Genomic DNA, 15,303 nt, shown 5'->3' on the forward strand with positions numbered 1-15,303 from the left:
CAAACTCCCGTAACAGTCCCGTTATTTTATCTTTGAACCGCTTCATGTCTGCCACATGTTGGGTCGCGCACACATTTTTCAGACAGGGGAAGTGAGCTGCATCACCACCGGCAAGTTGCGTCTCCCACAATGACAGCTTAAACTTGAAAGAACGTATGCTGTCATAATACTGCGTGACAACTTTGTTGCGCCCTTGCAGCTGTTTGTTCAAGTTATTCAGGTGCTCTGTAACATCCACCATAAATGCAAGGTCCTGCATCCATTCTGCGGAATGAAATTCTAACACTGGTTTGCCCTTTTCTTCCATGAACTGTTCAATTTCTTCTCGTAAATCAAAGAAACGCCTCAGCACAGCACCTCGGCTTAACCATCTTACCTCAGTGTGGTATGGCAGGCCATAGATGTGGTCTTTCTCTCTGAGAAGGCTGTCAAACTGACGGTGATTCAGGCTTCTGGATCGGATGAAATTAACAGTTTGGATGACCACCTTCATGACATTATCCATCTTTAATGACTTGCAACACAAAGCCTCCTGGTGCAAAATACAGTGAAAAGTCAAAAAATCACGTCCTCCATTTGCAGATTGCACTTTCTCTCTGAACTTTGTCACAACGCCTGCTTTTTTCCCGATCATTGAGGGCGCACCATCTGTAGCCAGGCTGACAGCGCGGGACCAGTCCACTCCGACCCTGTCCAGCGCTCCGACGAGTGCGGTAAAAATATCAGCTGCTGTCTTGTATCTGTCATCGGCACCAACTCCACGAACTCCTCGGTGACGGTCAATGTGTCATCAACTCCGAGGATGAAAATGGCCAGTTGTGCAACATCTGTAATGTCCGTGCTTTCATCAATTGCAACTGAAAACGCAATAAATGACTTTACTTTTTGCTTCAACTGGCTGTCCAAATCCACTGAAAGATCGGAAATCCTGTCTGCAACTGTGTTTCTTGTCAGGCTGATATTTGCAAAAGCCTGCCGCTTTTCAGGGCACACAATCTCCGCTGCCTTCATCATGCATGTTTTTACAAATTCACCCCTTACTAAATGGTTTTGAAGCCACTGCGATTTCATTAGCAATGAGGTAGCTAGCTTTCACTGCAGCGTCACTGATGTCTCGGCTGTGAGTAAACACAGACTGCTGTTTCTTCAGACCCGCCAACAGTTCATTCACCTTCTCTCATCTCCGCTGTCCTTGAAAGTTGTCATATTTGTCGGCATGAAGACTCACATAGTGGCGACGAAGGTTATATTCTTTCAGCACTGCAACATGCTCTGAACACACCAAACATACAGCTTTCCCATTCAATTCCGTGAATAAATAGGATGACCATTTTTCTTGGAACACTCTGCACTCTGCGTCCACTTTTCTCTTTTTTGACAGAGACATATTGGGGCAATGAGGGTGCCAAAGCACATAATGTTAAAAGTAGAAGCCGTAATAAATATCGCGGGCAAAACAAAGTAGCTCATTGGCTGCACGTGCTTCACCTACTTGCTCTGCCCCGGTATAAACAGTTTGCTTGCTTAACACAATTGCTATTGCGCCATCCAGTGGACGCAATTGGAACAGCAGTTTATTTTATTGAAAAATTGCAGCGCATTTTTATACTTTACAAAATTATTATTATTAATATTATTATTATTATTATTATTATTATTTATTTTTTTATCATCTCGCGGGCCGGATTAAACCCGTTTGCGGGCCTGATCCGGCCCGCGGGCCGGACGTTTGACACCCCTGCCTTATTGTATGGGACACCTTTAAATGTGCCTTTAGAGGCCATGCAATTCAGTACTTATCTCGAAAACAAAAGCAATTTAGGTCAAAAGAGTCCACACTAACAAAGGAAACAGAAGGTCTAACAGAACAGATAGATAGCAATAAAAACTGTAACATAGAGGCTCAGAATAAATTAGAGGAAAAACAAAAAGAAATGGAGAAACTTATTCAAGAATGATCAAGTGTAATATATTATAAAAATAAAGCAAACTGGATGGAATATGGGGAAAAATGCACCAAATTATTTTTTAATCTTCAACATAGGAATGCTACCAAAAATTATTTATTGAAACTGGTTACAAATGACGGAGTCACCCATGATTCACCAAATTATATTTTGAAGGAGGAAACAAAGTACTTTAAGCATATGTTTTCATTTCAGTCACCTCCATCTCCTCTAACTGAAGCAAATTGTAGAGATTTTTTTTTCTATTGATAATGTAAAGTTAACAGCCATACAGAAAGGCTCATGTGAAGGTGAAATTACAGAGGAGGAACTTCTGGATGCAATTAAAGACAAAAATTATACTTAAATCCGAACTGGTTCTCTAGCAAACTAGTAAGATTGTCTCACCCAATGTTCAAGAAGGGACTTTTTCCCTTTATTCAGATTACAACCCCTCACTTTCAGATATTTGAAAAGGAAATAATCTCCCAAATATCACTATTTCTAAAACAAGCCATAGAAAGTTGGTTGCAATTTCAATTTAATCCTCCAGAAATGACAGAACAAATATTGCAACAAATATTGTGGTTAAACTCAAATATACTATTTGATTAAATAAAACGTTATTTTTTTAGATAAAAAAATAAATAGGTATAATGTTCGTAAATTATATTATCAGTAGGAATGGTGGAGTTATGCAGCTAACAAAAACATATGGAAATGTCTGCTCTATCCAAAATTACAACCAAATAATTGCAGCATTACCGCAAAAATGGAAGAGGAAAGTGGAAGGATGAAAAAGTAAGGAACTTGTCTGTCGGCCTTGCATTAAAGAACATAATTGGTTACAGAAAATTGTGATAAATAAAAAGGTTTACCAGTTTCATTTAAGGACCGAAAGATTGACAGCCATCCCATATAGTTTGCAAAATAGTTGGGAAGAGATTTTTGACGTACCGATTCCATGGCATAGTGTTTATGAACTGATACGCAAAACGACGCCGGATTCAAAACTTATAATTTTTCAATTTAAATTATTATATACAATTCTTGCTACCAATATAATGTTATTTGTATGGGGGATACAATCTTCCCAGCTCTGAAGATTTGGCTGTGAAGAGACATAATCATTAGATCATTTGTTTTGGTACTGTCCATTTGTAGCTTGTTTCTGGACACAGGTCCAGGAATGGCTGAAGGATTGCAATATTTGCATGGAGCTGACCCTGCAGATAGCACTACTGGGTGATCTGAAAAGTCATAGTCAATCGATCAATAATATAATAATACTTTTAGCAAAAATGTTTATTTTCAATTCACAAACTGTAGAAACAATGAGAATAGAAAGGTTCAGAACTTTTGTAAAACATCACAGTACAGTTGAAAAATATATGGCAAATAGAAATCCAATATGGATGGTGTTAAAAGATAGATAGATGGGAGGTTTTGAATGGAGCTGAAGGATGGGACTAATAACAACAAGATAACTAGTGTAAGACATGCTGTGTCCATAATAAGTATATGGGTTATATATTGTGAGCTTTTGTGAAACAGCACAGTTAGAAAGATATGGCATATAGAAGCATACCAGATGGACATCATGAAAATGATCGGAGGAAGTTCAGGAGTAAAAACAAACAAAATATAATTATTGACTGTGTCCATAAAATGTATATAGTATGTATAAGCATGAAGTAGAGGCCTAAGCATTGTTGTTCACTAGTTTACTCCAATTACGGAAGGGATGGTGGGGTTGGAAAGTAATAAAGGGAAATATATATATTTTTTAAGGATATGTATGTATATATATATATATGTATGTATATGCGTATATGTATGTGTATATATATGCGAGAAAAAGAAAAAAAACATATGAGGGATTGGAAGTGATGCAGACAATTACATTGATGGAAGTTACAATCTACAGTGGGGGAAAAAAGTATTTAGTCAGCCACCAATTGTGCAAGTTCTCCCACTTAAAAAGATAAGAGAGACCTGTAATTTTCATCATAGGTACACATCAACTATGACAGACAAATTGAGAAGAAAAAAAATCCAGAACATCACATTGTAGGATTTTTTATGAATTTATTTGCAAATTATGGTGGAAAATAAGTATTTGGTCACCTACAAACAAGCAAGATTCTGGCTCTCACAGACCTGTAACTTCTTCTTTAAGAGGCTCCTCTGTCCTCCACTCGTTACCTGTATTAATGGCACCTGTTTGAACTTGTTATCAGTATAAAAGAAACCTGTCCACAACCTCAAACAGTCACACTCCAAACTCCACTATGGCCAAGACCAAAGAGCTGTCAAAGGACACCAGAAACAAAATTGTAGACCTGCACCAGGCTGGGAAGACTGAATCTGCAATAGGTAAGCAGCTTGGTTTGAAGAAATCAACTGTGGGTGCAATTATTAGGAAATGGAAGACATACAAGACCACTGATAATCTCCCTCGATCTGGGGCTCCACGCAAGATCTCACCCCGTGGGGTCAAAATGATCACAAGAACGGTGAGCAAAAATCCCAGAACCACACAGGGGGACCTAGTGAATGACCTGCAGAGAACTGAGACCAAAGTAACAAAGCCTACCATCAGTAACACACTACGCCGCCAGGGACTCAAATCCTGCAGTGCCAGACGTGTCCCCCTGCTTAAGCCAGTACATGTCCAGGCCCATCTGAAGTTTGCTAGAGTGCATTTGGATGATCCAGAAGAGGATTGGGAGAATGTCATATGGTCAGATGAAACCAAAATAGAACTTTTTGGTAAAAACTCAACTCGTCGTGTTTGGAGGACAAAGAATGCTGAGTTGCATCCAAAGAACACCATACCTACTGTGAAGCATGGGGGTGGAAACATCATGCTTTGGGCCTGTTTTTCTGCAAAGGGACCAGGACGACTGATCCGTGTAAAGGAAAGAATGAATGGGGCCATGTATCATGAGATTTTGAGTGAAAACCTCCTTCCATCAGCAAGGGCATTGAAGATGAAACGTGGCTGGGTCTTTCAGCATGACAATGATCCCAAACACACCGCCCGGGCAACGAAGGAGTGGCTTCGTAAGAAGCATTTCAAGGTCCTGGAGTGGCCTAGCCAGTCTCCAGATCTCAACCCCATAGAAAATCTTTGGAGGGAGTTGAAAGTCTGTGTTGCCCAGCGACAGCCCCAAAACATCACTGCTCTAGAGGAGATCTGCATGGAGGAATGGGCCAAAATACCAGCAACAGTGTGTGAAAACCTTGTGAAGACTTACAGAAAACGTTTGACCTGTGTCATTGCCAACAAAGGGTATATAACAAAGTATTGAGAAACTTTTGTTATTGACCAAATACTTATTTTCCACCATAATTTGCAAATAAATTCATTAAAAATCCTACAATGTGATTTTCTGGATTTTTTCTCTCTCATTTTGTCTGTCATAGTTGACGTGTACCTATGATGAAAATTACAGGCCTCTCTCATCTTTTTAAGTGGGAGAACTTGCACAATTGGTGGCTGACTAAATACTTTTTTCCCCCAATGTATCTGCAATATTAAAGCTGATCTACCCCCTAAAAAATAAATAAATAAAGTATTGAAAAAAAAATACATAGGTGGTCTTATATATTAAAAGGTTGTTGTAGTGTTTTTGGGAAATGCCATCACCTTTTCCTTTTTTTGGACTACATTACTTTACCCAGATGAGTACACAATTTAAAGACGTTTAGTAGCACTGGCATATCTAAATTCTACTGGAAATCTGAGTGTGTATGAACAAGGGATTTTGTTTGGTGTTAGTTAGTGGATGAGTGTAATAGAAGTGTATTTGTTGGATTGTGTATTTTTTGGGATTGCTTACCACATGTTGGAGAGAGAGGATTTTTGTATGTGGGTTGTTGACATACACATGTCGTAGGAGTGTGACAGGGACCACTTTTCGAAGTCCTTACTTGTGCGCGTGTGTTACTTCTCTATGAACATTGTCATTGAAAACTGGTCACTTTAATAATGTTTACATAATGTTTTACCCACTTTATATGTATATAGTGTTTTCTAGTCATTGCTCATCCTATATAACCACTGCTGTACACACCTTTTCTATTCGTATACTGTCCATACTGTCTTTACACACCATTATATGTACAGTGGGGAGAACAAGTATTTGATACACTGCCGATTTTTCAGGTTGTCCTACTTACAAAGCATGTAGAGGTCTGTAACTTTTATCATAGGTACACTTACATTTACATTTTAGTCATATAGCAGACGCTCTTATCCAGAGCGATTAGGGTTAAGTGCCTTGCTTAAGGGCACGTCAACAGATTTTTCACCTAGTCGGCTCGGGGATTAGAACCAGCGACCTTTCGGTTACTGGCACAACGCTCTTACCCACTAAGCTATCTGCCGCCACTTCAACTATGAGAGACAGAATCTAAAACAAAAATCCAGAAAATCACATTGTATGATTTTTAAGTAATTCATTTGCATTTTATTGCATGACATAAGTATTTGATCACCTACCAACCAGTAAGAATTCCGGCTCTCACAGACCTGTTAGTTTTTCTTTAAGAAGCCCTCCTGTTCTCCACTCATTACCTGTATTAACTGCACCTGTTTGTACTCGTTACCTGTATAAAAGACACCTGTCCACACACTCAATCAAACAGACTCCAACCTCTCCACAATGGCCAAGACCAGAGAGCTGTGTAAGGACATCAGGGATAAAATTGTAGACCTACACAAGGCTGGGCTGGGCTACAGGACAATAGGCAAGCAGCTTGGTGAGAAGGCAACAACTGTTGGCGCAATTATTAGAAAATGGAAGAAGTTCAAGATGACGGTCAATCACCCTCGGTCTGGGGCTCCATGCAAGATCTCACCTTGTGGGGCATCAATGATCATGAGGAAGGTGAGGGATCAGCCCAGAACTACACGGCAGGACCTGGTCAATGACCTGAAGAGAGCTGGGACCACAGTCTCAAAGAAAACCATTAGTAACACACTACGCCGTCATGGATTAAAATCCTGCAGCGCACGCAAGGTCCCCCTGCTCAAGCCAGCGCATGTCCAGGCCCGTCTGAAGTTTGCCAATGACCATCTGGATGATCCAGAGGAGGAATGGGAGAAGGTCATGTGGTCTGATGAGACAAAAATATAGCTTTTTGGTCTAAACTCCACTTGCCGTGTTTGGAGGAAGAAGAAGGATGAGTACAACCCCAAGAACACCATCCCAACCATGAAGCATGGAGATGGAAACATCATTCTTTGGGGATGCTTTTCTGCAAAGGGGACAGGACGACTGCACCGTATTGAGGGGAGGATGGATGGGGCCATGTATCGCGAGATCTTGGCCAACAACCTCCTTCCCTCAGTAAGAGCATTGAAGATGGGTCGTGGCTGGGTCTTCCAGCATGACAACGACCCGAAACACACAGCCAGGGCAACTAAGGAGTGGCTCCGTAAGAAGCATCTCAAGGTCCTGGAGTGGCCTAGCCAGTCTCCAGACCTGAACCCAATAGAAAATATTTGGAGGGAGCTGAAAGTCCGTATTGCCCAGCGACAGCCCCGAAACCTGAAGGATCTGGAGAAGGTCTGTATGGAGGAGTGGGCCAAAATCCCTGCTGCAGTGTGTGCAAACCTGGTCAAGACCTACAGGAAACGTATGATCTCTGTAATTGCAAACAAAGGTTTCTGTACTAAATATTAAGTTCTGCTTTTCTGATGTATCAAATACTTATGTCATGCAATAAAATGCAAATTAATTACTTAAAAATCATACAATGTGATTTTCTGGATTTTTGTTTTAGATTCCGTCTCTCACAGTTGAAGTGTACCTATGATAAAAATTACAGACCACTACATGCTTTGTAAGTAGGAAAACCTGCAAAATCGGCAGTGTATCAAATACTTGTTCTCCCCACTGTATACACACATACATATATAAATATACAGTACCATTCAAAGGTTTGGAGACACCTACTCATTCAAGGGTTTTTCTTTATTTTTACTATTTTCTACATTGTAGAATAATAGTGAAGACATCAAAACTATGAAATAACACATATGGAATCATGTAGTAACCAAAAAAGTGTTAAACAAATCAAAATATATTCTATATTTGAGATTCTTCAAAGTAGCCACCCTTTGCCTTGATGACAGTTTTGCACACTCTTGGCATTCTCTCAACCAGCTTCACCTGGAATGCTTTTCCAACAGTCTTGAAGGAGTTCCCACATATGCTGAGCACTTGTTGGCTGCTTTTCCTTCACTCTGTGTTGTTGGCTGCTTTTCCTTCACTCTGTGTTCCAACTCATCCCAAACCATTTCAATTGGGTTGAGGTCGGGTGATTGTGGAGGTCAGGTCATCTGATGCAGCACTCCATCACTCTCCTTCTTGGTCAAATAGCCCTTACACAGACTGGAGGTGTGTTTTGGGTCTTTTCCTGTGGAAAAACAAATGATAGTTCCACTAAGCGCAAACCAGATGGGATGGCGTATCACTGCAGAATGTTGTGGTAGCCATGCTGGTTAAGTGTGCCTTGAATTCTAAATAAATCACAGACAGTATCACCAGCAAAGCACCCCTACACCATAACACCTGTGGGAACCACACATGCAGAGATCATTCGTTCATCTACTCTGCGTCTCACAAAGACACGGCGGTTGGAACCAAAATTCTCCAATTTGGACTCATCAGACCAAAGGACAGATTTCCACCGGTCTAATGTCCGTTGCTAGTGTTTCTTAGCCCAAGCAAGTCTCTTCTTCTTATTGGTGTCCTTTAGTAGTGGTTTATTTGCAGCAATTCGACCATGAAGGCCTGATTCACACAGTATCCTCTGAACAATTGATGTTGTGTCTGTTACTTGAACTCTGTGAAGCATTTATTTGGGCTGCAATTTCTGAGGCTTGTAACTCTAATGAACTTATCCTCTGCAGCAGAGGTAACTCTGGGTCTTCCTTTCCTGTGGCGCTCCTCATGAGAGCCAGTTTTATCATAGCGCTTGATGGTTTTTGCAGCTGCACTTGAATAAACTTTCAAAGTTCTTGAAATTTTCCGGATTGACTGACCTTCATGTCTTAAAGTAATGATATCACGTTTCAGGAGAAGACCCAGAAAAACCGGGGGGAAAGTTTGCGGGACTCCACCCGGGGGGGCAGATCTTGGGTGGACAGCCATACCTTCTGCCCAAGACAATACCGGAGAGCTGGGGTCCGGTGGCGGTCTGCTTGATGTCGATACCTGGAGGTGGTCTTGAGAATAGCCGACCAGGCTCTCCTCCAGGTACGACGACAGTGGCGGACAAACATCTGGCCGAGGGTATGCCGACCTCTTCCTCTTGCTCCGGGAAGAGCGGGGGCTGATAACCCAGGGAACACTCAAAGGGCAAAAGACACGTGGCAGAGCAGGGAAGGGTGTTGCGGGCGTTTTCGACCCACACTAGTTGCTGGCTCCAGGTGGTGGAGTTGGCGGAGACCAGGCAGCGCAGCGTCGTCTCCAGGTCTTGGTTAGCTCACTCCGACTGGCCGTTGGACTGAGGATGGAAACCGGAGGACAGGCTGGCTGACGACCCAATGAGTGTGCAGAACGCCTTCCAGAACCGGGACGAGAACTGAGGACCCCGTTCAGAGACCATGTCCACTGGGAGTCCATGGATCCGGAAGACATGCTGCTCCATGAGCTGGACCGTCTCTTTGGCAGAGGGTAGCTTGGGGAGAGGAATGAAGTGGGCGGCTTTGGAAAACCTGTCCACAACTGTCAGGATGGCGGTGTTGCCATCAGACGGGGGAAGACCCGTGACAAAGTCCAGGGATATGTGAGACCAGGGACGGTGAGGAACAGGCAGAGGTTGGAGGAGACCAGCCGGAGCTTGCCGAGTAGTCTTGTTCTGCGCAGAGATCGTGCAGGCGGCGACAAACGCGGAGACGTCAGGAACCATGGTAGGCCACCAAAAGCGTTGTCACAAAGGCCAGGGTCCGACGGGAGCCCGGGTGGCAGGCAAGCCTGGAGGAGTGGGCCCACTCAGGAACAAATATCCGGTTATCTGCCCCCCCCCCACCCCGGGGTTCGGCTGGGAATGCTGCGCCTTCCGGACCTGCTTCCCTATTCCCCAACTGAGTGCCTGTCGCCAAGCACAAGGTGGGAAGGATGGTCTCGGATTCCGGGGGTGTAGCCGCGGGGCTATAGCGGCGTGACAGCGCATCTGCCTTGACATTCTTGGATCCCGGTCGGTATGAGAGGGAGAAGTTGAACCGGGTGAAAAGCAGGGCCCAACTAGCTTGCCTGGAATTGACATGCTTGGCGGTGCGGAGATATTCCAAGTTCTTGTGGTGTGTCCACATAATGAACGGATGTTCCGCCCCCTCCAGCCAGTGCCTCCACTCATCCAACGCCATCTTCACCGCGAGAAGATCACAATTCCCCACATCATAATTCCTCTCCGTGGTGTTGAGGCAATGGGAGAGGAAGGCGCAGGGATGTAACTTGAGGTCCAGGGCCGAACGCTGGGACAGGACCGCCCCAACTCCGACATCCGAAACATCGGCCTCCACCACGAACTGGCGGGACGGGTCAGGATGTACCAAGATGGGAGCAGTGGTGAAACGGTGTTTGAGGTCCCGGAACGCCCGGTCAGCAGCTGGGGACCATGTGAACGGAACCTTGGGAGAGGTGAGTGCAGACAGAAGGGAAGCCATGGTGCTGTAAGCCCGGATAAAGCGGCAATAAAAGTTGCAGAACCCCAGGAAACGTTGCAGCTGCACTCTGGACGTAGGCTGGGACCAATCCACCACCTCCATCTGTATATTCCCTGCAGCGATGATGTAGCCCAGGAAGGGGATGGTGGAGCGATGGAATTTGCATTTCTCCGCTTTCACAAAAAGCTGGTTCTCCAGGAGGCGTTGGAGGACCTGTCGGACGTAGAGCATGTTCTTGGGCAGAGCGGGAGAAGACGAGGACGTCGTCGAGGTAGACGAAGATGAACCGGTTCAACATGTCACAGAGAACATCATTAACCAGGGCCTGGAACACAGCTGGAGCATTGGTAAGGCCAAATGGCATGACCAGATACTCGTATTGACCGCTGGCCGTGTTGAAGGCAGTCTTCCACTCGTCCCCCTCCCGTATCCGCACCAGGTGGTAGGCGTTCTGTAGGTCCAGCTTGGAGAACACGTTGGCCCCCTGGAGCGGCTCGAAGGCTGAGGAGATGAGTGGTAGCTGGTAGCGGTTCTTCACCGTGATGTCGATGCACGGGTGCAGGGTTTTGTCCTTCTTCTCCACAAAGAAGAACACTGCGCCGGCTGGGGAGGCAGAAGGACGGATGAACCCGGCAGCTAGGGAGTCCTCAATGTAGGTCTCCATAGCCTTGGTCTCCGGACTCGACAGTGAGTACAGTCGTCCCCGGGGCGGAGTGGTGCCTGGGAGAAGGTCGATTCCACAGTCGTAGGGTTGGTGCGGCGGCAGCGAAGTGGCCCGGGCCTTACTGAACACCTCCCGGAGGTCCTGGTACTCCGCGGGAATGGCGAAGAGGTCCGATGCAACTTCCGAGCCCCCAGGAAGACGTCCCGGGTTAGGCAGCGCTAACTTCAAGCAATGAGCATGGCAGAACGGACTCCAGCCCATGATGGCACCAGTAGACCAGTCAATAAAGAGGTTGAATCGCTGGAGCCAAGAGAAACCCAATACTATGGGAATCTGAGGAGACTTAATTAGCAGGAATTGGATTGTCTCGCTGTGGTTCCCTGATACTCGTAGGTTGATGGGTGTGGTATTGTGGGTGACCCGGCCTATAGAGTGCCCATCCAGCACTCTAACATCCATGGGAATGGAGAGGGGCTGAGTGGGATTGCCCAGCTCTGACACCATGGTAGTGTCCATAAAGCTCTCATCGGCCCCAGAGTCGATGAGTACCCGGATAGATTTCGAAAGGTTCTCCCACAGCAAAATGGCATGAAAGGGGGTGCGAGTAAGGGGAGAGGAAAAGCTATCCGTATGGCCCACTAGAGTACTCGCTCCTACCTGTGAGCCTGGTCTTTTAGTGGACAGGTGGACACAAAATGACCAGTAGTCCCGCAATACAGGCAACTCTTTGTGTGAAGCCTGTATTGCTTTTCGGCTGGAGACAGCCTAGCTCTGCTTAGTTGCATCGGCTCGGGAAGAGGTGAATCGGCAGACTTCGGAGACTCTCGGGGAAACTCGGGTTCCCGTAGTCGCCCATTGATCCGAATGGCCAAAACGATGAGCGAGTCGAGATCCGTCGGTAGTTCCGGGCTGCAAGCTCGTCCTTTATTTCCTCCGATACTCCGTGCAGGAATGTGTCGAACAGCGATTCCGGGTTCCAAGCACACTCAGCTGCCAACGTGCGGAAATCCACTGCATAGTCTGCCACACTGCGGGATTCTTGCCGAAGCTGGAGTTACTTCCGGGCAGCCTCAATCCCGGACAATGGAGCATCGAAAACGTTCTTTACATCCTGCATGAACTCCTCCAGACTGAAGCATACGGCCGACTGTTGTTCCCACACTGCCGTAGCCCAGGCGAGAGCGCTCCCGGACATCAGCGTGATGAGGTACACTATCTTAGAGCGGTCCGAAGGGAAGGTGGAGGGCTGCAGCTCGATGATGAGCGAACACTGAGCGAGAAACGCCCGACAGGTTCCCGACTCTCCAGCGAAGCATTCCGGGGGAGGTAGGCGGGGTTCTCGGGAAACCGGGGTGGCCGGGGAGGCCACGCTGCTAATAGCCGGGTTACTGAGGGCCTGGGAGGTTACCGTCGTCATAGGCTGCCTAACAGACAACCCGTGGAATTGCTCCAGCAATGTGTTAAACGCTTGGTCATGGCGTTCGGCCAAGGTCTGGAACCATGAAGCAACTCCTCGTGCCTTTCGATGGTGGCTCCTTGGGAGGAGATGGCGTTGCGGAGCTGGTCCGAGTCATGGCCAGTTCATACTATCACATTTCAGGAGAAGACCCAGATGCAGACAGTGTCGAAGTAACAAAGGTTTATTACAAAAACAGGGGGCAGGCAAACGACAGGTCAAGGGCAGGCAGAGGTCAGTAATCCAGATCAGTGTCCAAAAGGTACAGAACGGCAGGCAGTCTCAGGGTCAGGGCAGGCATAGGTCAATAATCCAGGGTGGTGTGACAAGGTACAGAGCAGCAGGCAGGCTCACTCAGGGTCAGGGCAGGCAGAATGGTCAAAACCGGGAAAACTAGATAACAGGAACTTGAAAAAGACAGGAGCAAGGGGAAAAACGCTGGTAGGCTTGACGAAACAATACGAACTGGCAACAGACAAACAGAGAACACAGGTATAAATACACTGTGGATAATGGGGAAGATGGTCGACACCTGGAGGGGGGTGGAGACAATCACAAAGACAGGTGAAACAGATCAGGGACTGTCGTTTCTCTTTGCTTATTTGAGCTGTTCTTGCCATAATATGGACTTGGTCTTTTACCAAATAGGGCTATCTTCTGTATACCACCCCTACCTTGTCACAACACAACTGATTGGCTCAAACGCATTAAGAAGGAAAGAAATTCCTCAAATTAACTTTTATCAAGGCACACCTGTTAATTGAAATACATTCCAGGTGACTACCTCATGAAGCTGGTTGAGAGAATGCCAGGAGTGTGCAAAGCTGTCATCAAGGCAAAGGGTGGCTACTTTGAAGAATCTCAAATATAAAATATATTTTGATTTGTTTAACACTTTTTTGGTTACTACATGATTCCATATGTGTTATTTCATAGTTTTGATGTCTTCACTATTATTCTACAATGTAGAAAATAGTACAAATAAAGAAAAACCCGGGAATGAGTAGGTATGTCCAAACTTTTGACTGGTATATGATTGTGTCTGTGCATTCAAGAGAGTGTGTAGGTATTTATTATACTAGTGTGTGTCCAGGCATTTATGTACTTCTCTACAAATCCGTACGTGCATAATCTGTGTGATGCTCCCGTCACGTCTACCATGTTGACACGTGTCTGTCAACCTGCCCTCTGAGGTATGGCTGCTGTGGGGGTGTTGTAGTTCCTGAACGGAAGGAGACAGACAGGGTGGAGAGACTTCAGAGCAGGATGGGCCAGTGTGTTTGGGCCTGAGGTGAGGACGAATAGCCAACCCTTGAGGACACAGACAGGTGAGTGAAGCTGTCAGGACACGGGATGAGACACAACACCACAGGAAACAGGTAATGTTGCTAACACAGATCTGTCCTTACCACCACCACCTCTACTCTATTGGACAACAGGATCCTGGAACCAAAACAGCATACACAAATGTAATACTGCACAAGCCTGCTGAGAGAGAGGGAGAGAGAGAGAGAGATTGAGAGGGAGAGATGTGTGTCCAAACTTTTGACTGGTACTGTATGCATGTACTTACCGTGCACTAAGCACACACTATTCACAAGAATTGGAGAGCGTAATACAGGGTAATACAGTACATCCTTTCATAGACCATAGTGTTGTTTTTGATGCTGTAGCTGTGTCATGATTAACATGATAAAAGAGAACAGATTCTGATAAAAAGTCACCTGACTATTAGACATTCAGCAAGTCATACCCAAAAGGAAATTATGTCGCCAATCAACCTTTTCCCATTTTTCTAGACAACATTCCTTATAACTCAACACAATCTGGTTATAAAAATATCAGTAAAAAATCACTGCCAAATGACACAAATACATAGGTGATAAGCTCATGATTTCTTTACGTTATTACGTTTCTGCCGCAGATCACTTTTCTGAGGCGACTACTGTGCTTTTTATTGAAGTAGTGTGATAATGCCTAATTCCGTTTATGAGGTTCATGATGACTGTTTATGGCCTTGAGAGAGAGTGAATCACTCGCTCTCTCTCTCTTTCTCTCTCGCTCCATCCTCTATGGCCCTCAGGTATTCACCTGTTACCTAATGGAGCAGGTGTTTTGGACTCCCCTGACCACAAACACCACTACACTCAACACACCACACACACAACAACCCTGGGTGATCCTCTCAACACTGGGAAAACATGAAACGTTTTTAGAGTAATTAGCCTGTCAAGCAGACCGTGATTGTTGCTTCACTGTTTTTGTGGTCAAAAACAGCTGCTGCTACTACTACTTTTCAGTAGTAGACTATTAGTGATATGTTCATTTGTCATGTGTCTAAGGCTTGAGGTCTATGTTGTATGCTTCCATAAGATTTTGTGAAACAGAAACATAGTTTGTGAAGCATAAAAAAAGCATACAAGATACTGTAAACAGTCGAAAACAAGATGCTGTAAACAGTCAGAAACAAGATGCTGTAAACAGTCAAAAACAAGATGCTGTAAACTGTCAGAAACAAGATGCTGTAAACAGTCAAAAACAAGATGCTGTAAAC

This window comes from Coregonus lavaretus (genome assembly GCF_964263955.1).
Source record: "Coregonus lavaretus genome assembly, chromosome: 3".
NCBI lineage: Eukaryota > Metazoa > Chordata > Actinopteri > Salmoniformes > Salmonidae > Coregonus > Coregonus lavaretus.